This window comes from Bombina bombina, chromosome 4 (assembly GCF_027579735.1).
Source record: "Bombina bombina isolate aBomBom1 chromosome 4, aBomBom1.pri, whole genome shotgun sequence".
NCBI classification, from domain to species: domain Eukaryota; kingdom Metazoa; phylum Chordata; class Amphibia; order Anura; family Bombinatoridae; genus Bombina; species Bombina bombina.
In genome coordinates this window covers 777,852,532-777,874,294 of record NC_069502.1, presented here as the reverse complement: position 1 = coordinate 777,874,294, position 21,763 = coordinate 777,852,532, and positions in this window count along the sequence as shown.

Here is a 21,763-nt window from a genome sequence, read left to right as displayed (position 1 = left end):
TGATTCCCTCAGTTCTCAGCAGGTCCTGGGTTGTATTTTAACTATTGGCTGATTGGTTCAGCCAATCGGATTAAACTTGAATCTGATTGGCTGATTCAATCAGCCAATCAGATTTTTCTATCTTAATTCCGATTGGCTGATAGAATCCTATCAGCCAATCGGAATTCGACGGACACCATCTTGGATGACGTCATTTAAAAGTACCTCATTCCTAGTTCAGTCTTCGTGCAGGATGGATGCTCCGCGGCGGAGGAGCGAAGAAAGAAGATTGAAGATGCCGCTTTGCTTGAAGACATCGCCGGATGGAAGAAGACTTCACTGCCGCTTGATTGAAGACATCGCCCGGATGGAAGAAGACTTCTCTGCCGCTTGATTGAAGACATCGCCCAGATCGGATGAAGAGTTCTGCCCGGCTGGGTGAAGACAAGGTAGGGAGATCTTCAGGGGGGTAGTGTTAGGTTTTTTAAGGGGGGTTTGGGTGGGTTTAGAATAGGGGTATGTGGGTGGTGGGTTGTAATGTTGGGGGGTGGTAGTGTGTTTTTTTTTTACAGGCAAAAGAGCTGCCCCGCAAAAGGCCCTTTTAAGGGCTGGTAAGGTAAAAGAACTGTGAACTTTTTAAATTTAGAATAGGGTAGGGAAATGTTTTTATTTTGGGGGGCTTTATTATTTTATTAGGTGGCTTAGAATAGGTGTAATTAGCTTAAAAATCTTGTAATTTTTTTTATTTTTTGTAATTTAGTGTTTTGTTTTTTTTTGTAATTTAGTTTAGTTTATTTTATTGAATTTTAGTTTAGATATTTGTAGTTTATTTAATTTATTGATAGTGTAAATGTATTTGTAACTTAGGTTAGGATTTATTTTACAGGTAAATTGGTAATTATTTTAACTATGTAGCTATTAAATAGTTATTAACTATTTAATAGCTATTGTACCAAGTTAAAATAAATGCCAAGTTACCTGTAAAATAAATATAAACCCTAAAATAGCTACAATGTAATTATTAATTACATTGTAGCTATCTTAGGGTTTATTTTATAGGTAAGTATTTAGATTTAAATAGGAATATTTTAATTAATAATATTAATATTAATTAGATCTATTTTAATAAGAATTTAGTTAGGGATTGTAGAGTTAGATAGGGTTATTATACTTAATATATATATATATATAATATAATAACGATATTAACTATATTAACCCTAATATAATTAGGGTTAATATAGTTAATATATATAATATAATAACTATATTAACCCTAATATAATTAGGGTTATTATAGTTAATATAGCTGGCGGCGGTGTAGGGGGATTAAATTAGGGGTTAATATTTTTAAAATAGATGGCGGCGGTGTAAGGGGCTCACTTTAGGGGGTAGGTAAGGTAGATGGCGGCGGTGTAAGGGGCTCACTTTAGGGGGTAGGTAAGGTAGATGGCGGCGGTGTAAGGGGCTCACTTTAGGGGGTAGGTAAGGTAGATGGCGGCGGGTAGGGGCTCACTTTAGGGGGTAGGTAAGGTAGATGGCGGCGGGGTAGGGGCTCACTTTAGGGGGTAGGTAAGGTAGATGGCGGCAGGGTAGGGGCTCACATTAGGGGGTTATAGATTTAATATAGCTGGCGGCGGGGTCCGGGAGCGGCAGTTTAGGGGTTAATACATTTTTTATTGTTAGGATAGTGAGGGGGGATAGCGGATAGAGGGTTAGACGTGTCGGGCTATGTTTGGGAGGCGTGTTAGACAGTACGGGTGATTTTATAACTTTAGTCAGGTTTTGTAGGCGCCGGCAGTTTCTAAAGTGCCGTAAGTCACTGGCGACTCCAGAAATTTGTACTTACGCAGATTTCTGGACATCGCTGGTTTGTCAGACTTACGGCACTTTAGCCTCTGACGGCGCCGTATATAGGATAGCTCGAGTTGCGAGCTGAAACTGCGGGCGGCGGGGGTTCCCTCGCTTGCGCCGCAAACTATGATCTTTATCCGATCGCGCCCGAGATATTACTTTAATTGTTAATTAAAAGCTGGTAAAACAAAGTCAACAAAAATGATAAGCCAAAATAATGCTCTAGCATTTCCGACAGATTTTTCAGTTGGAACTATGAACGATTACCTATTTTAATCATGTGTTTAATTAAATATAAATATATGTGATCCTTGGTAGCTAAGTACCAAATCAGAAAGTGTCCACAAAATCGTTAAACCATGAAACTGTAATTTAAAGGGACAGTCTGTCTAGTCAAAATGAAATTTTCATGATTCAGATAGGACATGCAATTTTAAAAAACTTTCCAATTTACTTTTATCATCAAATTTGCTTTGTTCTCTTGGCATTCTTTGTGGAAAGCTAAACCTAGGTGGGATCATATGCTAATTTCTATGACTTGAAAGCCGCCTCTTATGCATTTTGACAGTTTTTCACAGCTAGACACTGTTAGTTCATGTGTGTCATATAGATAACATTGTGCTTACTCCCATGGAGTTATTTGAGAATAAGCACTGATTAGCTCAAATGCAAGTCTGTCAAAAGAACTAAAATAAAAGGGGGCAGGCTGCAGATGCTTAGATGCAATGTAATCACAGAGGTAAAAAGTGTATTAATATAACTGTGTTGGTTATGCAAAACTGGGAAATGGGTAATAAAGGGATTATCTATCTTTTTAAACAATAGCAATTCTGGAATAGTAGTCTATCCCTTTAATGGAACATATGTGTTTGAGTCCCAACACTGAATATAACTCCTGAATTCAAAACAAAGTATGGGCTAGATTACAAGTGGAGCATATAAATATTAGCACTATTGAGCGCTAACACCACTCAAGTTAAATCAATAGTGCTCATATTCTTGCTTTCGTTTTACAAATTGAAAACCTCAGGTGAGCTAACATCTGAAGGTTGGATAATACGGCCGTGATATGTCCCTCTTCCCATAGACGTTTTGGGGCACAACACCCCTTCCTCAGACCTGAGGAAGGGGTGTTGTGCCCCGAAACGTCACTTCTATAAAGTTTTTTCTATATAAGCCCAGTGAGTGTGGCTATATATTTTGCGTTTGAATTGAATCCACATTTCCTGACACCCTGGCAGTTGACTATATAAGGTGAGAGTGCTCCCCTCCCCAAGCAATGGTCATGATTTTTTTTAAAGTACATTTTTTTTAGACCATATACAATTTGTGTAGTCCCCATTGGACAATTTCAAGTTTATTTTATACTGATGAACTTTACTTGATATGCTAGGTGATGCTTGACTATCATTACTGCATAATTTGTTAATTGAGTATTCTAGTATTTATATGTACTTATTCTCTTGACCTCCTTTGTTGGAAAGCATACCTACGTAGACTCAAGAGCAGCAGTGCAGTGCTGAGAACTAGCTAGTGATTGATGGCTACACAAATATCCCTCTTGCCATTGGCTCACCAGATTAGGTCCCAGTAGTGTACTACTTCTCTGAGGCTGACTATAAATATATGTTTAACCTTTTTTTAGGGGTTAAACACACAATTATATGCAATACTGTAATAATAAAACACACTAACATATTAGAGCATTTTCTTTTTGCGCTGCATGTCTCTTTAAAGGGATAGGAAAGTCAAAATTAAACTTGCATGATTCAGATAGAACAAGTAATTTTAAGACACTTAAATTAACTTCTATTTTCAAATATGCTTAGTTCTCTTTGTATCCCTTGTTGAAAAAGAATACGCAGATATCCTACACTAGTTGGAGCTAGCTGCTGATTGGTGCATGCACACATTTGTCTCTTGTGATTGGCTAACTATATATGCTCAGCTATCTGCAATGATGTTCATTCAGCAAAGGATAACAAGAGGATGAAGTAAATTTGAAAGTTGTTTAAAATGGTATGTTCTATCATATCATGAAAGAACATTTTGGAGTTTCCTGTGCCTTTAAGTATATTTAATTTACTGTAAGTCCAGTTAACTCTTCATACTATTTACCAAAAATAATATAATAAATCAGAAAACTGTAATTTATCAGTAAACAAGAAACGGTACCACTTGTCAAATTTAATATATATATATATATATATATATATATATATATATATATATATATATTATTATTATTATTTTTTTATATAAATTTTTATTGAAAATAAAATTATGATAACAATATAACTAAACAATTTTCCATATACGTCTGGTAAAGATAGAGCATACAGGTTCGCAAGAAACAACATGACATTTGGTGTATTTCCATTGCTATGTTATGGAGGTCATGTATTACATTTGTTTTCTATCAAATAGATCTAAAGATGGTTATATTGTAACATGTCAGCACTCTTAAGAAAATAAATTTGTTATAGAAGGTACATGGCGAGTGTTGCTATACTTAGATACACATACAGTTCAAGAGCACATTAATATACGGGGGAGGAGAAGATATGTACGGACAGGTATTGCGAAGATAAATAGGGATAAGCAGTTGTTTGCTAAGGAGGGAGAGGGAGGAGGGGGGTAAGGGGGGAGGAGGAGGGGCAGAATGGGGTGGAAGGAGGCAGTAGTAAAGATGGGGAGGGCCTACATCCCCTAGGTAGAGGCACCTCGGGGTATTCACAGTGAGGTGCACCCTCTGGGGCTGTAGGGGGACCTTTGCCGAAGGCAGTCTAGTTGTGCGAGAAGGGGTGGGCTTTACTGCTTATTCTGTGTCAGGTAGGTCTCCCAGGGCTCCCAAATGAGGCTGAATACAGCTAACTGGATTCTCATCCTAAAGACGTAGTCCTCCATGGATTTAACATAATGTAAATAATCAACTACACCCTGCCACCTTGGGGGCTGCGCCTTCTTCCTGTTTCTGGCCATCAGCATTTTAAGTGAGGTCAGCAGGTATATGGGCAGGCAGTTTTTTTTATTCCTATGTGGAGTAGAGTCAGGCTTGGGTTAGTAAGTTCAGGTAAATCTAATGCTATGCAAACAGCTTGCAGTTTGGACCAAAGTGGTTGGAGTCTGCCGCACGACCACCATATGTGAAGCGGAGTACCAACCTCCCCACAATCTCTCTAGCACATAGGTGAATGTCCAGGGTATAGGGTTTGTAGTTTAGTCGGTACAAGATGCCACCTAGTAATGATTTTGAAGTAGAGTTCGTACATTGTCACGCAATGTAGAGCAGATTTGGTTGTTGCAATGGCCTTAGTCCATTCAAGTGTCGTGTGGGTCTGTTGCAGTTCAGTCTCCCAGGAGGTCATGTGCCTTGTCTTTACGAGAGTGGGGGTTCCAGTAAACATCTATAATGTGTGGTAAGAGGCTTATATAGCTGTAGGCACGCTTTCCATCTAGTCTCCCAGATAGTGGGACTCCTGATCTTATCGGTCAGGAATCCCTATACTTTCATGAGGGACCGAAGTCTCATAAAATCAAACTCTAAATGACGAGGGAGATCAAACCTTGCAACCATGTCTTGGGGTGAAAGGAGGTTGTCACTGAGATAGAAGTCACCTATAGAGGTGATTTCCAGTTGTCTCCAGCTACTGAGCCTCACATTGGAGAGTCCCTGGAGGAGAGCAATAATGGGATGGATTAGCGAAGGATGTGGGGCAATCTGTTGGTTGTGCCAACCTGTTGGTTGTGCCACAGTTTAAACCATGTCAATTGACATCCCTTGACTAAATGATTGGAGATACTGATCCTTAATGCTAAGTGTGGAGGGAACCATAGTAGATCCGAGAGAGGCATGTATTACATTTGTTTTCTATCAAATAGATCTAAAGATGGTTACCTAAAGATGCCGGCAGAGATGCCTGTTCCAATTCTCTCCACCTCGTGGGTGGGAGGTATCGTCCCCAGACTGAGGAGTGAGAGATCATCGCTGCTTGGTGGTACAATTGGACACTCGGTAGGCCAAAACCTCCCCTCTCAATTGGAGCCTGAAGGGTAGTCGCCACAACCCTAGGCTTCTTGTTGTCCCAGACATATGAATTGAATAGGGCTTGGAAATTTTTCAATGTCCTCGCCGGGACTGGAATAGGGATGCATTTCATGATATATGTCAGCTTGGGCAGGATCATCATCTTTAAAGCTGCGATCCTGCCCATCCATGATATCTCATCATACTTTTTTTACTTCAGCTGGTTATCAATCACTTTTAAAAGAGTAGTATAATTGTCCTGGAGAACTATGTCTCTATTGTGAGACAGGAATACACCCAGATGACATATCCCTCTCAGTGACCACTTAAAAGTGTAATGCCTCCTGAGGGCTTTCTGTTCAGTCTGGTCTAGTAGTAGCATATAGGACTCTGTCTTAGTCATTAATTTTATAGTTCGAGATCTTACTAAATGAGTCAATGGCTGCATCAAGGGTGGGAGTGATGAAACTGGATTCGTAATAAAGAGAGTAAGATCATCGGCAAAGAGCACAAGTTTCTGAAGCGAATCATGAATTTGGAGGCCTTGAATCATGGTGTTTTTTATGATTGCTTCTGCAATCGGCTCCATAACAAGCGCAAAGAGGAGCGGGGACAGGGGGCACCCCTGTCTGGTTCCATTGCCGATACGGATTCTAGCAGAGCAGAAGCCCAGTCCTTTAACCACAGCTGTCTGGGAGTTATAAAGTGCAGTGATAGCTTTACAGAAAGATTGGGGGATCCCAAATATCCCCAGGACCTCAAACATATAGTCCCATCCCACCCTGTTGAACGCTTTTTCTGCGTCAAGGGACAGGGTGAAAAGGGGTAGTCCCATGTTGGCCGCCTCCATAAAGATGCTCAATAACCTACGGGTGTTATCCGTGCCTTGTCTTCCCTGCACAAACCCCACCTGATCTAAGTGGACCAGCGAGGGTAAGTGTCATCCCAGTCTAGTCGCCAGGACCTTAACATAAATCTTCACGTCAACGTTGATGAGAGAAATAGGCCTATAGCTTCCACACAGTGTTGGGTTTTTCCCTTCTTTAGGGATAGTCAAAATATTGGCCTCTAGAAATTCTGAAAGGAAGGTCCCGCCTCCCCCACCTCACCATAGAGCCAGAGGAGCAGAGGTGAAAGCACCTGGGTAAAAGTGCGAAAGAACAAGACTGTAAAGCCATCCGGGCCTGGTGCCTTTTGAGGTTTCAAGGTTTAGGATAGCTGCTTTGATCTCGTTGAGGGTGAAGGGACTATCAAGGTCATCTATAGAGTCTTTGTCTAGGGATGGGAGATTCAGTTTTGCTAACGTGAGCCCGCTTCAGAGGTATAGTAGTCAGAAAATGCTTTTCCTATATCTCTAGGTGAATGTACTGTCCCCACAGCCGTCTTAATTGCAGAAATTCGTCTCTGTACTGCACGGTTCCTAAGTTTGCGAGCGAGCAACCTATCCGCTTTATTCCCCTTATAATAGTATAGCTGTTTAAGTCTAAATAGGTTAGACTGAACCCGGAAATGTTCTCTCTTATTAATCTCATCCCTGAGGGATCCCACCTGTGTGGCTAGGAGTGGGGGCTCCCTTATTTGCAAGCTCAAGCTGTCGCAGTTCCGCATAGAGTTTTGCAAGCGGAATCTTATTCTTAGCTTTTAACTGCGCACCCTTCTTTAGGAAATGACCTCTTAGATATGCTTTAAGAGTGGCCCACAATATTTCTAGGCTCGTATCTCCCGTGTCATTAAGTCGTCGGAAGTCTAGGATTGTCTCCAGTAACTGGGGAATGTCTCCCTCAGAGAGAAACTGGTCAGGGAGTTTCCAAGATCGTCTGCTGTCAGGAGGTTGTAAGAGCGAGCAGTTAGCACTGACTAGGTCATGATCTGACCAAGGGCAGGTCTTAATACGTGTAGTATGAAATTTGTCCAGGGTCAAAGAGTCACATAGTAAATAGTCTATCCGTGAATAAGAGTTGGGCAGTTTAGAGTGGTGGGTATAATTCCTTTCAGATGGGGCGAGGCATCGCCATATGTCATATAAACTGTGTTGGTACATGAGCTTATGCAGTGCATTAGATTGAGTAGTCACATTCCGGTCAATAGGATGTTGGCCCATTGTTTTTTTGTCTGCGGGGTCCCAGACTAAGTTAAGGTCTCCACCTATCAGTAGGTGGCCTCTCCTGAGCTCGCCCGACCGTCTCAGAAATTTCCGTATAAACGATATTTGTTTCAAGTTTGGAGTGTAAATGGAGGCTAATGTATAAAGAATCCCGTTTAGGGTGCAAACCATCAGGATCCCGCTCCACATAGTCGATCGCACAGCAGACATCTCTATGTATTAGGATAGCTACTCCTCTCTTCTTTTCTTAAAAAGAAGCAAGTTCACTGACTGGATAATGGGTCAAACTTCGAAATTGTCGTGAGTTTCTATCCCAATGTGTCTTCTGTAAGAAAACTATGTGTAATTTATGAGAAGACAGGTAGTTGGATAGGAGACTCCGTTTAGTGGGGGAGTTGAGTCCCTGGGCATTCAGGGTGGCTACAGTTATATGGGCCATAGGTCACAAGAACTCGAGATTCCCAGGAGGGCGTCTTGTTCAGTCTGAGAGTCTGAAAACGTAAAAATGGACGAGAGGAGTGAGGACCAGGGGAGGGGAGGGAAGCACTGGTGTGCTGCGTGGGAGGCGCAGCTGTCCGCTATATCTTATTAGTATCTATCCCTTTGATACTGTCTAGTGTATAACAATGAGTATATAACACTATCTCAATGAGTGGTCTCTCTCTAAATGCTCGAGAGAACACAACTTTTTAGGTGGGGGGGAGAGGTAGGCATGAGAGGTCTAACCCCAGTCAGCTGTTCTGACTCATGCTTTATGGTATCTCTTTATGGCATGGATCCTTAATCTGTATCTGGTGAGCAACAGTGTAGCTATGTCACCTCTGACTATGTGGAGTGCTAGAGAGTGTTTAATATCGTGTCATAAAGTTTCAAGACTTTCCAGTGTAAAACGGTGTCTACATGAATCTCAACTGGGAGTGTGAACAAAAAATGTTAGTCATGAGCATTGCTATCGATCGTCGTGGTCCCAGTGGGGAGCCGGCAAGGCAACTCAACCAGGTCCTATATAGGAGGAAGGGAGTCCCCTCATCTTCCCTCAAACTCCCCCCTACGTTGAAGAGTACATATGCAAAGTTGCAAGCAGAGCGATAAACAATAAAAGGGTAACAGTCAGAAAACAAGGCATTGTCTATCAATAAACGTACAATGATAATATTACGACACTACAACGTCACTCTAGTACAATATTACTGGGTGACCAACTCCCTGTCTCTCTTACTAAAAAATGGGCAAGCATTAGGGGTGTCTTAGGGGTATAGGGGCAAATGAATGTTGCGCAAGGTTAAGATATAGAAGGTGTTAGAGACAGCTGGGGCATAGGGAGGGGAGGTTCTACATTTAATCACTTAAGCCTCAGGGGCCTCTTGCACTCAGAAGCGAGAGTTAGAGGTGGGGATTTAGGAATATCTATCGATCTAATCCCTATTTCCAAGAGTCCTAGGCATATTTTTAACAAGAAAATGTGACAGAGTATCAGATTTCAGGACATCTCCTAAGTCGGTTAACGGGTTAGAGGGGGTGGTCACCCGGATCTCAAAACACAGATGTGGTAAAATTGATAAATAGCATATATACACTAGGAGTTGCAAACAAATTTGGAGTACAAGAAGAAGGAAATTAAGAGACAAAAAAACATAATTTATGCTTACCTGATAAATTTATTTCTCTTGTAGTGTATCCAGTCCACGGATCATCCATTACTTATGGAATATATTCTCCTTCCCAACAGGAAGCTGCAAGAGTCCACCCACAGCAAAGCTGCTATATAGCTCCTCCCCTAACTGCCATATTCAGTCATTCGACCGAAAACATGCAGAGAAAGGAAAAACCATAGGGTGCAGTGGTGACTGTAGTTCAAATGAAAAAATTACCTGCCTTAAAGTGACAGGGCGGGCCGTGGACTGGATACACTACAAGAGAAATAAATTTATCAGGTAAGCATAAATTATGTTTTCTCTTGTTAAGTGTATCCAGTCCACGGATCATCCATTACTTATGGAATACCAATACCAAAGCTAAAGTACACGGATGATGGGAGGGACAAAGCAGGTACTTAAACGGAAGTTACCACTGCCTGTAAAAAACCCTTTCTCCCAAAAATAGCCTCCGAAGAAGCAAGGTATCAAATTTGTTAAATTTGAAAAGTATGAAGCGCAGACCAAGACTCCGTCTTGTAAATCTGTTCAACAGAAGCCACATTTAAAAAAGGCCCAAGTAAAAACCACAGCTCTAGTAGAATGAGCTGTAATCCCTTCAGGAGGCTGCTGTCCAGCAGTCTCATAAGCTAAATGAATTATGCTTTTTAACCAAAAAGACAGAGAGGCTGCTGAAGTCTTTTGACCTCTCCTCTGTCCAGAATAGACAACAAACAAGGTGAACGTTTGATGAAAACTGTAGTAGCTTGTAAGTAAAACTTTAAAGCACAAACCACGTCCAATATTGTGTAATAGACGTTCCTTCTTTGAGGAAGGATTAGGATACAAGCATGGAACAACTATCTCTTGAGTGATGTACTTGTTAGATACCACCTTAGGAAAAAATCCAGGTTGGTACGCAGGACTACCTTATCCGTACGAAGGACCAGATAAGGAGAATCACATTGTAACACAGATAACTTGGAGACTCTACGAGTCGAGGAATTAGCTACCCAAAAGGAACTTTCCAAGATAAAGATTGATATCTATGGAACAAAAAAGGTTCAAACAGAACTTCTTGAAGAACCTTAAGAATCAGGTTTAAGCTCCATGGCGGAGCAACAGTTTTAAACACAGGCTTGGATCTAACCAAAGCCTGACCAAATGCCTGAACGTCTAGAATACCTGCCAGACGCTTGTGCAAAAAAATAGACAGAGTAAAAATCTGTCCCCTTTTAAGGAATTAGCTGACAACCCTTTTCTCAAAAACATCTCGGAGAAAAGATAATATCCTGGGAATCCAGACTTTACTCCATGAGTAACCCTTGGATTCATAACAATCAGATATTTACACCATATCTATGTTCAATTTTCCTAGAGACAGGCTTTCATGTCTGTATTAAGGTATCAATGACTGACTCGGAGAAGCCATGCTTTGATAACATCAAGCGTTCAGTCTCCAGGCAGTCCATCTCAGATTGATTCTATGTAGATGGTTGAAAGGACCCTGAGGTAGAGGGACCTGTCTCAGAAGCAGAGACTGTGATGGAAAGGATGACATGTCCACCAGATCTGCATACCAGGTCCTGCGTGGCTACGCAGGCGCTGTCAAAAACACCAAAGCCCTCTCCTGCTTGGTCTTGACCTCCGGAGGAAATCCCACTCCCCCGGAAGAAAAGTCTGATGACTTAGAAAATCCACCTCCCAGTTCTCAACACCTGGGATATGGATAGCTGATAGACAAGAGTGAGTCTTTATTATTATTATAGAATTATTGTAAGACTTCTAACATCGCTAGGGAACTTCTGTTCCCCCTTGATGGCTGATGTAAGCCACAGTCGTGTATATTGTCCGACTGAGTATGATGTACCTCAGAGTTGCTAACTGAGGCCAAGTCTGAAGAGCATGGAATATCACTCCCAGTTCCAGAATATTTATTAGAAGGAGGGTCTCCTCCTAAGTCCACTATCCCTGAGCCTTCAGGGAGTTCCAGACTGCATCCCAACCTAAAAGGCTGGCATCTATTGTAACAATTGTCCCATCTGACCTGCGGAAGGTCATACCCTTGGACAGATGGACCCGACATAGTCACCAGAGAAGAGAATCTCTGGTCTCTTGGTCCAGGTTTAACAGGGGGACAAATCTGTGTAATCCCCGTTCCTCTGACTGAGCATGCATAGTTGCAGCGGTCTGAAATGTAGACGTGCAAACGGTACTATGTCCATTGCCGCTACCATTAAGCCGATTTCATTCATGTACTGAGCCACCGAAGGGCGCGGATGGGATGAAAAAAACACGGCAGAAATTTAGAAACTTTGACAACCTGGACTCCATCAGGTAAATTTTCATTTCTACAGAATCTATCAGAGTCCCTAGGAGGGAAACCATTGAGATTGGGGATAGAGAACTCTTTCCTTGTTCACTTTCCACCCATGTGATCTCAGAAATGCCAGTACTACGTCCGTATGAGACTGGGCAATTTGGATGTTTGACGCCTGTATCAGGATGTCGTCTAAATAAGGGGCCACTTCTATGCCCCGACCGCCAAAGCGACCCCAGAACCTCCATAAAGATTCTTGGGGCTGTAGATATCCCAAAGGAAAGAGCTACAAACTGGTAATGCCTGTCTAGAAAGGCAAACCTGAAAAACGATGGTGATCTTTATGCATCACAATGTGAGGATAAGCATCCTTCAAATCCATTGTAGTCCTCTATTGACTCTCCTGGATCATAGTTAAGATGGTACGAATAGTTTCCATCTTAAATGACGGAATTCTGAGGAATTTGTTTAAGATCTTTAGATCCAAAATAGGTCTGAAGGTTCCCTCTCCTTGGGAACCACAAACAGATTTGAGTAAAAACTGTCCCTGTTCCTCTCTTGGAACTGGATGGATCTCGTACACAATGTAAGAATGCCTCCTTCTTTATCTGGTTTGCAGATAATTGTGAAAGGCGAAATCTCCCCTTTTTTGGGGGGGAATCTTTGAAATCCAGAAGATATCTCTGGGATATAAATTCCAATGCCTAGGGATCCTGGGCATCTCTTGCCCACGCCTGGGCGAAGAATGAAAGTCTGCCCCCTATAGGATCCGTTACCGGATAGGGGTCCGTTCCTTCATGCTGCCTTAGAGGCAGCAGCAGGCTCCTTGGCCTGCTTATCTTTGTTCCAGGTCCGATTGTCTCCAGACCGCCTTGGACTGAGCAAAAATTCCCTCTTGTTTTGCCTTAGAGGAAGAGGATGCCACACCTGCCCTGAAGTTTTTAAAAGGCACGAAAATTAGACCTTTTTTTTTTTTTTTTTTTTTTTTTTTTTTGGCCCTTGATTTGGACCTATCCTGAGGAAGGGCATGACCTTTTCCTCCAGTGATATAAGCAATAATCTCCTTCAAACCAGGCCCGAATAGGGTCTGCCCCTTGAAGGGAAGTTAAGTAGCTTATTTATTAAAGTCACGACAGCTGACCATGATATAAGCCATAGCGCTCTGCGCGCCAGTATAGTAAAAAACAGAATTCTTACCCGTTAGTCTAGTCAAATGAACAAGGCATCAGAAAACAAAGGAATTGGCTAGCATAAGCTTGTCAAATATATTCATCCAATGGAGTCGCTTAACTGTAAAGCCTCATCAAGAGACTCAACCCAGAACGCCGCAGCAGCAGTGACAGAAGCAATGTATGCAAGGGGCTGCAGGATAAAACCCTGTTGAATAAACATTTTTTATCCATTGGATCTAAAAAGCACAACTGTCCTCGTCAGAGGTAGTGGTACGCTTAGCTAGAGTAGAAACTCTTCTCTCCACCTTAGGAACTGTCTGCCAGAAGTCCCGTGTGGTGGTAACTATTAGAAAACATTCTTCTAAAAAATAGGAGGGGAAGAGAATGGCACACCTGGTCTATCCCATTCCTTATTAAAAAATTTTTAGTAAACCTCTTTAGGTATTGGAAAAACATCAGTACACACCGGCACTGCATATTATTTATCCAGTCTACACAATTTCTCTGGCCCTGCGATTGTACACATTCATTCAGAGCAGCCAAAGCCTCCCTGAGCAACAAGTGGAGGTTCTCAAGCATAAATTTTAAATGTAGAAATATCAGAATCAGGTTAAATCATCTTCCCTGAGTCAAAAAAAAAAAAAATCACCCACAGACTAAGCATACTGTGAGGTAGTATCCTACATGGTTCTAAAAGCGTCTGTATGCTCTGTATCTACCCCCAGAGCTAACTGCTTTCCTTTAATTTCAGGTAGTCTGACTAATACTGCTGCCAGAATATTATTCACCACCTTTGCCATGTCTTGTAAAATAAACGCTATGGGCGCCCTTGATGTACTTGGCGCCATTTGAGCGTGAGTCCCTGAAGCGGGAGTCGAAGGGTCTGACACGTGGGGAGAGTTAGTCGGCATAACTTTCCCCTTGACAGAATCCCCTGGTAAAAGAAACGCTATGGGTGCCCTTGATGTACTTGGCGCCATTTGAGCGTGAGTCCCTAAAGCGGGAGTCAAAAGGTCTGACACGTGGGGAGAGTTAGTCGGCATAACTACCCCCACGACAGAATCCTCTGGTGATAATGTTTTTAAAGACAAAAAATGATCTTTATTGTTTAACATGAAATCAGTACATCTGGTACACATTCTAAGATGGGGTTCCACCATGGCTTTAAAACATAATGAACACAGAGCTTCCTCTATGTCAGACATGTTAGAACAGACTAATAATGAGACTAGTAAGCTTGGAAAACACTTTAAATCAAGTTAACAAGCAAATATATAAAACGTTACTGTGCCTTTAAGAGAAACAAATTTTGTCAAAATTTGAAAAACAGTGAAAAAAAGGCAGTAAAACAAACGAAATTTTTACAGTACATGTAATAAGGTAACAGAGCATTGCACCCACTTGCAAATGGATGATTAACCCCTTAATGCAAAAAACAGATAAAAAAAAACGACATAGACGTTTTTAAAAACAGACACAACAAACTGCCACAGCCAACAGTGGGAAGCTTCAGTTAACTGTTTCTATGCAAAATTTAAGCCAGCCATGTGGAAAAAACTTAGGCCCCAATAAGTTTTATCACCAAACATATGTTAAAAAAACTATTAAACATGCCAGCAAACGTTTTAAAACACATTTTTACAAGAGTATGTATCTCTCTTAATAAGCCTGATACCAGTCGCTATCGCTGCATTTAAGGCTTTACTTACATTACTTCGGTATCAGCAGTATTTTCTTAGTCAATTCCATTCCTAGAAAAATATTTTACTGCACATACCTTATCTGCAGGAAAACCTGCACGCCATTCCCCCTCTGAAGTACCTCACTCCTCAGAATGTGTGAGAACAGCAAATGGATCTTAGTTACGTCTGCTAAGATCATAGAAAAACACAGGCAGATTCTTCTTCCAAATACTGCCTGAGATAAACAGCACACTCCGGTGCCATTTAAAAATAACAAACTTTTGATTGAAGAATAAACTAAGTAGAAAGCACCACAGACTCTCACGACCTCCTATCTATGTTGAGGCTTGCAAGAGAATGACTGAATATGGCAGTTAGGGGAGGAGCTATATAGCAGCTTTGCTGTGGGTGGACTCTTGCAGCTTGATGTTGGGAAGGAGAATATATTCCATAAGTAATGGATGATCCGTGGACTGGATACACTTAACAAGAGAAAGTGGGAACTTCCGGGCGGCGGCCATGATAGGTCGCAAGACTGACTACTTCTTCAAATCTTGGTGCTAATCCACGCACAATCCTCTCTCCACCACCCCATCAAATAGTAATTTTTATCTATTATTCTACGGAAGAGAAGGCTTTTGTGAACGATACCAGTATCCTTGGATTTGACGCTGAATTCAGCCTACCGGAGAACTTTTAAGGTTGCGGCCTATTACTCAACCCCCCGGCAGGGCACTTGCCTCTGTCGTTATAGTGCAGTGTAAACTCCGCAAGACACTGCAGGACCTTTCTTAGCACTGATCTCTCAGGGCTAAATGTCTGCTAACATGGAGAAAATAGCGGAGGAGACATTATTAAATCTACTAGAAGAGCACTTCCAAGAACTACATAAGCTGTGTAAAAACTGCTTCGATGGGATCTACCAAAAACGCAAGCGATTCAGGGAGAGTTGTGGCGACTCGGGGGAATCCCCTACACCTCCCACTGAACCTACTGAAGAAGGTGAGCACTGTAAAGGGACACATCCACCGGCCAACATAAGTCCTCACATAATCGCAGTTCACGCCATACCAGAGATGTCGACTACTTACAGTGGAGAGAGCGAGATACTTTTGGTGATGTCCCCATGGCCCTCCCCGGTGGAAGTGAGGATGTCTGCTGGGGGTCTGATAGTCCCACCGCATCCGGATCAGGAGTCCTCAGTTATGAGGGTTGAATATTGCCCAGTTCTATCAGCAATGGTGGAGACCGGACCCCTGGTTGATGTCGGAAGCCTAAATAGTCAACAGCCGAAGTGGATGAGAGAGTTGTTGCAGACGCAGGCGGATCCCCGAGACTCCATTCCGCGACAGCGTGTGATGCTGTGGCTGAGGGGTGAGAGTGCCGTTACAGTCATGCTGCAGCCTAAACCTACAGTGTCCCCCAGCCTGCTATGCCTGACATCATACTCCAAATATCCACAGGCTAGTGGAGCGATTACTAGCAAAGCTAACGTCCGCATTGCTCATAAAATGGTGGTACCTACCATCATGGTGTGTAATGCGATCGGATCTGGGAAGGTGTTTATTTTGGAAGACTGCTGGGATCCCGGTGGGCCGTGCCTGCTCAGCTAACACTCAGTCTGCTTGGGAGAGGTTGGTCACTTTTGCAAGCTGGAGTAGGGTAATCATGTTTGCTGACACATTTTGTTGCCACGCAGCTCACTATTGTGACATGTACGAGCCCATCAAGCTTGTGGAGCTTAGCTTACTAGACTTCTGGCTGTCCCTACACATGACTATGTGTACTTTCATTTACAGAACTTATAGGGTCGGATGGGTCTTGACTTTTTAATTATGTTACTTGCACGGAACACTTACATCCTGGCCGTGTCACAGAAACAGGAGATCGATTGAAAGACTCTTAAATGGACCGCAAATTCCCCTAGGAAAAGTCGTTTAGAGTGAGCAAATAGTTTGATTTGGAGTAACTACAACTCCTGCAACTTCAATATATTTCCATGTTATATTTATTGTTTTTTCTCTCTCCCTCTATATATTGCAAAATGTCTTTTAGTGGGGGAATCAAACCCTGCCTAGCCCGCTGAGTTTGCTTGTTGCCGCATGTTATATACTGTATAACTGTTTTAATTTTTGCATGTCCTATCTCTGTTATAAATTGAGCTTAGAGGGTCCAAGCCTAGCTAGTTGTCGTTAACTGACATTATAGATATTTGATGTGAATATGCCAATGGTTACCTGTAGATCAGGTCAGTATCAACTAGAGATATCCCCTTTATGTAAAATAATTTCATATTTACAGATAGATAGGTACTATATAGGCAACCTTCCCATAGTATTTGCCTTGCCCATATAAGAAAGAATAGTTGACCTCTGCTTATGGCAGTCAGCCTATTTGGATCAACGCGTTATAGCACTTAGAAGGGGCATTCGGTTTATCTACATATGCTATAAGAGAAGGTATTCTCAGCTCTTGGCGGTCAGTGCCCCAGTACTTTTTTTTTTTTTTCTTTTCTTTTCTTTTTTCACTGTTCACCTGCAGCTGATCCAGCGTTGCAGTTCATATAGTTTGTGTTTTGATTTTTGGAGTTCATCTCTGTATTTTTATTTATTTTAACGTGAGAAACTCAATGACTCAAGATTGCCTGCAGCACTGGACACAAACCTATGCCATAATGTACTCCAGAGCAGGTGCTTCCATATTATTGATATATCAAATTTCTATTGTATGTTTTGAGCATTTGTTCTTTGCTATCTACGCTATTTTATATGTATAGTTAAATGCTGGGGACCAGCCTAGAGCTATATTATGCAAAGCTAGCTTTCTAGTGTTGGACACGCTCCAAGGGGCCTGTATGTATGTATATATATATATATATGTATATATAGTTTAATTATTTGCTTCAGGGTCCTATACTACTTACCTCTCACACATTATTGTTCACTCCATCAGTCCTAGTTCTAGCGTTCTTACTGATATGATTACTATCTAGCCCAATTAAAAGCTGAGAATTTTACTGTTTCTCACTTGGGGTCCAAAAGTGGCCCGTTTTGTTATCTTTTTGTTCTTTTTTTGTTCTTTTTTTTTTTTTTCTCTCCCCTAGAATTCCCTTCCCTGACTTAAATTCCTTTTCAGGGGGTCCAAAAGAGGCCTCTATTTTTCATTAAAGGGAAACTATTGTACCAGATTTTATTTTATGTTGTCAGGGGTTACTCTTCTATTCGAAACCTGAGGTTAACTTTGATTTACATAACTAGGCATTTCTTTGTATGTTTATTTGGACATTCAACTTGTAAATTGTATTGTGATTCTCCCGTGTCTTTGAAAATGCGATGTTATTTGCCTGTATTATTTTTATAACCTCAAATAAAGTTTATTGAAAGATAAAAAAAAAAAAAAAAAAAGAGACAGAAAAGAAAATAAGAGAGAAAATGTAGAAATTTATGTCAGATAACATTAACAGAAACAGAATCCATGCAAATGAACTATCTTACCCAACTTCATGAACCAATGGTTCTAATTCCACCGGGTCAACTAGAGTGTCTCACAGTAAACATTCCAGGTTTGAAAGTAGCAAAAGTAGTAGTCCACTGCGCTGCCATTCAATCGCTCATGTTGCGCACAGCATAATTTTTGTCTTGGTTGTATGTGGTTTTCCTCTGGTTGGTGCCCACTCTTTGAGGGAGGGGTTGCAACTCCGGGGCCAAAGCCCTTAGGTCTCCTACAGTGTCCTTTCTGTGGCGGATCTCAGGCGGATCTTGTGGTACCAATCCCCATCTTTGCAAGAGTTCTCTAGTGTGAGGGTTCTTCACAGCATGCATTTTCCTTTAAGCAGCTACCTGCATTCTCCTAGCCCTGCCCACAGAGCCTTTAAATCATCTGTTCATCCAACGACAGGTGCTTAGTATTTTGTTGCTTTTGACAGAGTAACTCCTGCTCATGCTGAGCTCATATATTTCCTCCTAAGAAACTTACCTTACCGGCTTCCCTTGGATTACAATACCTTACAGCCTCACCTCTTCTGTTGCAATTCCTCTCCTACTGAAAATACTTTGTTATTTGCAAACAGATTGTCTCCATTCCCTAACCTTTTCAGCAGTTGCCGTTTCCGTAAGAGGATTCACTTCAAGACAGCTCGCCTACCTTTCTAGAGTCTTGGTCTCCCCCTGAGAGACATCTACATTGAACCCTCCATGAATTACTCACCTGCTGTTTAACTGAGATTTACTTGCCGCAATTGCTTTCCATGGAAGACCGGGCTCGCCAGCGTCCTGCGCTGTCAATCAACCAGCGCGTCAGCGAGTGACTCCTCCCCAGCCTGCCGTGCTAGTCCTCAGAATGCTGCTTGCTGCAGCATCAGTGACAGGTAAAGGAACTGTTACCTTCCTAAGGAGGAATTGTTAATTGGGAACTTTTGATGCACTTGGTTCTTTCTGTGCCCTAATCTCGTATGGGTATTCTCTAAAGTAATCAACCAGAGACTTCTGCCATTACAGATAATCACTTGTATCCCCATCTTCCTGTGAAACTGTAAAGCTATTTAGGACAAGTTATACAGTTATACTTATACATATTAAATCACTCTCATACCTTCAACTGATATCACTTACAGCTATAGTGATATTATACCAAGAGGGTGAAACATCCAAATCACTTATTAATCACTTCTGCAGTTGTGTTTCACAAGTCATAAAATCTGTTCAATCATTACATCTAGCTTGTTGTGGAGATGAGGCGATGAACTGTTGTCCTTATTTAGTTATGTACAGCTTAACAGGAAATCCCCATCTATATTTTATGGCTTTATCTCTCAGTAATTTGGTGAAGGGTTGGTAGTGGCGGCGTAGCTGAAGGGTGTGTGGTGAAAGGTCTTGATAGACTTGAACGTCAGCATACTGTTCTGGGAGAGTCCTATCACCTGCCAGAGCCCGACGTAGTTTATCTCTGAAAGTGCAGTAATGTAAGCGGGCTATAACATCTCTACGCTTATCCCCCTCTGCTGTTCGAGGTCTTAATGCTCTATGTGCTCTATCAATCAGTATTTCCTTACCCACATCTGGGCCTAGAATGGCAATAAACATCTCCTTCAGGTATTTCTCCAGATCTTGGGGGGAGACAGTCTCGGGGATACCTTTCACCCAGATATTATTGCGGCGGGTTCTATCCTCCAAGTCGGCCAGCTTAACCTCCAGATCAGTGAGTTCTTCCGCTAGGCGCTGAGAGTAGCTGAGCAAATTAGAGTGATCAATCATCAAATCTTCTTGCTTACGCTCCAAGGCATCAGTTGGTTCTCCAATGGTTGCTATATCACGTTTCAGATCTGCATGTCCCGTCTCAAATTTTTTGGACAAAGAGTCATGATGTGAAGCTAAGAGCGATGTAATAGAGTCCATCAGGTTGTTGATGGTGTCAGCATCTGTGCACAGCGAACGTCCCACTGATTGGATCAATGTTGCCCCCTCATGCATTTCATTGTGACTACTCGCATCTGAAACTTCTTCATCAGAGCCAGCTTGAGATCTGGAGGTGGGTTTGCTAAAGTGATCCACCACAGTGTGCTTCAGAGTGGTGTGAGGTTTTTATTTTCTCTTGAATGCTTGAGGCATTTTATGTTTCTGCATAGATATCGGTAAGTAGTGAGCTAAAATATAGCACTATAAAGGTTGGCTTCTGGTTAGCTGACTGGGGTCTTGGCATCAAAAAGTGGTTCACATAGTCATGGCCCTCGCATGTTCAGTGTGAATGGGTGACTATAACAGGTTTCAGGTCCTTCAGCGTCCCTTTAATAAGACATGTAGTTAGAGTCCGGTCTTGGGGTTACCTCAAAGTGATGCAGTCTGTGTAAGGTGTATACCTGTCTGAGGTGCTGAGCACTCAGTTTGGGTATTTGTGCACCTCTTTCTAAAGTCTGGATCTCCCCCCTGGGGAGTTGCCTATGTAGGGCGATGTAGGAGAGGGTGTAGGGATATGACCCGCAGGCTATCAGGGCTGGCGGGAAATGGAGGGGAGACCAGTCAGTTATTTCAGAGAGGGTAGGAGCTGCGCAATTACACAAGGAGATGAGGCAGATCAATGGTGCAGTATAGGGGACTCTGTAATCTGGATCAGGAACTCCAGTATTGCCAAGAGCTTGCACTAGTTCAAAAAGTATCCAAGTAGCAGATGTCCCACTGTTGTTACTCAGGTTGGGTAGCACAGAAGCTGCAGGGGTATCAGTGCACAAGAGGTGAATAGAGTACTGTGATTAGCACTAGCCCTTTAATTGATTACCCCCTCTCTCACAATATGGCCAGTGTTGTTGGGCCTGTACTTATTATAAACTCAATTAAAATTGGGTCTTGATGTCTGCCGGCTCTCAGACTCTGTGCTATACAGTCTTTGTGTAGGAGGAGAGTCAAAGTGTGGTCTCGAACAACACTGCAGTTCCCCCACAGTGGATATTGAAAGTGGCTTAAGGGTATAGGGCCTGAGGCTAAGATGGCGGGTTTTCGCACTACTGCTCCCTGACGTCTCTGTCTGCACTCACCGCCGCTTGCCCCACAAGTCAAAGTGGATCTCTCCGGCAAGTTCTCTAGCCTTCGGTAAGTCAGTCTGCAGGTCCCATACCACAGTAAAGATCAAGATGTACTGCGTCACAGCAGTCAGTTGCTTACTGGAACTATGATGGGTCAGGGGACAGCCAGCCCGATTCTTCTCTGTCAGGTAACCTGGGTGTATGTCCAGCTAGCAAGGCTCCGGAGTGGAGCCCCAACCCTCCGGAGCTAGTGCTTGTATTTTGGCTGTGATGTAGTGAGGAGCTTTACCGGGCGGCCCAAGATCGGATCTTCTTGTGGGGTCAATCAGACTCTGAAACCGCACACAGCTCATAGTTTAGGTCAGGTCTGAAGGTCTTTCACTCAGGCTGGACTGTACTCTGATTGAGGACAGAGTTAGGGTCCAAAACAGTGTTTAAAGTAAGTTTATGTGATTTTTGTAGCCGGAATTCAACTCG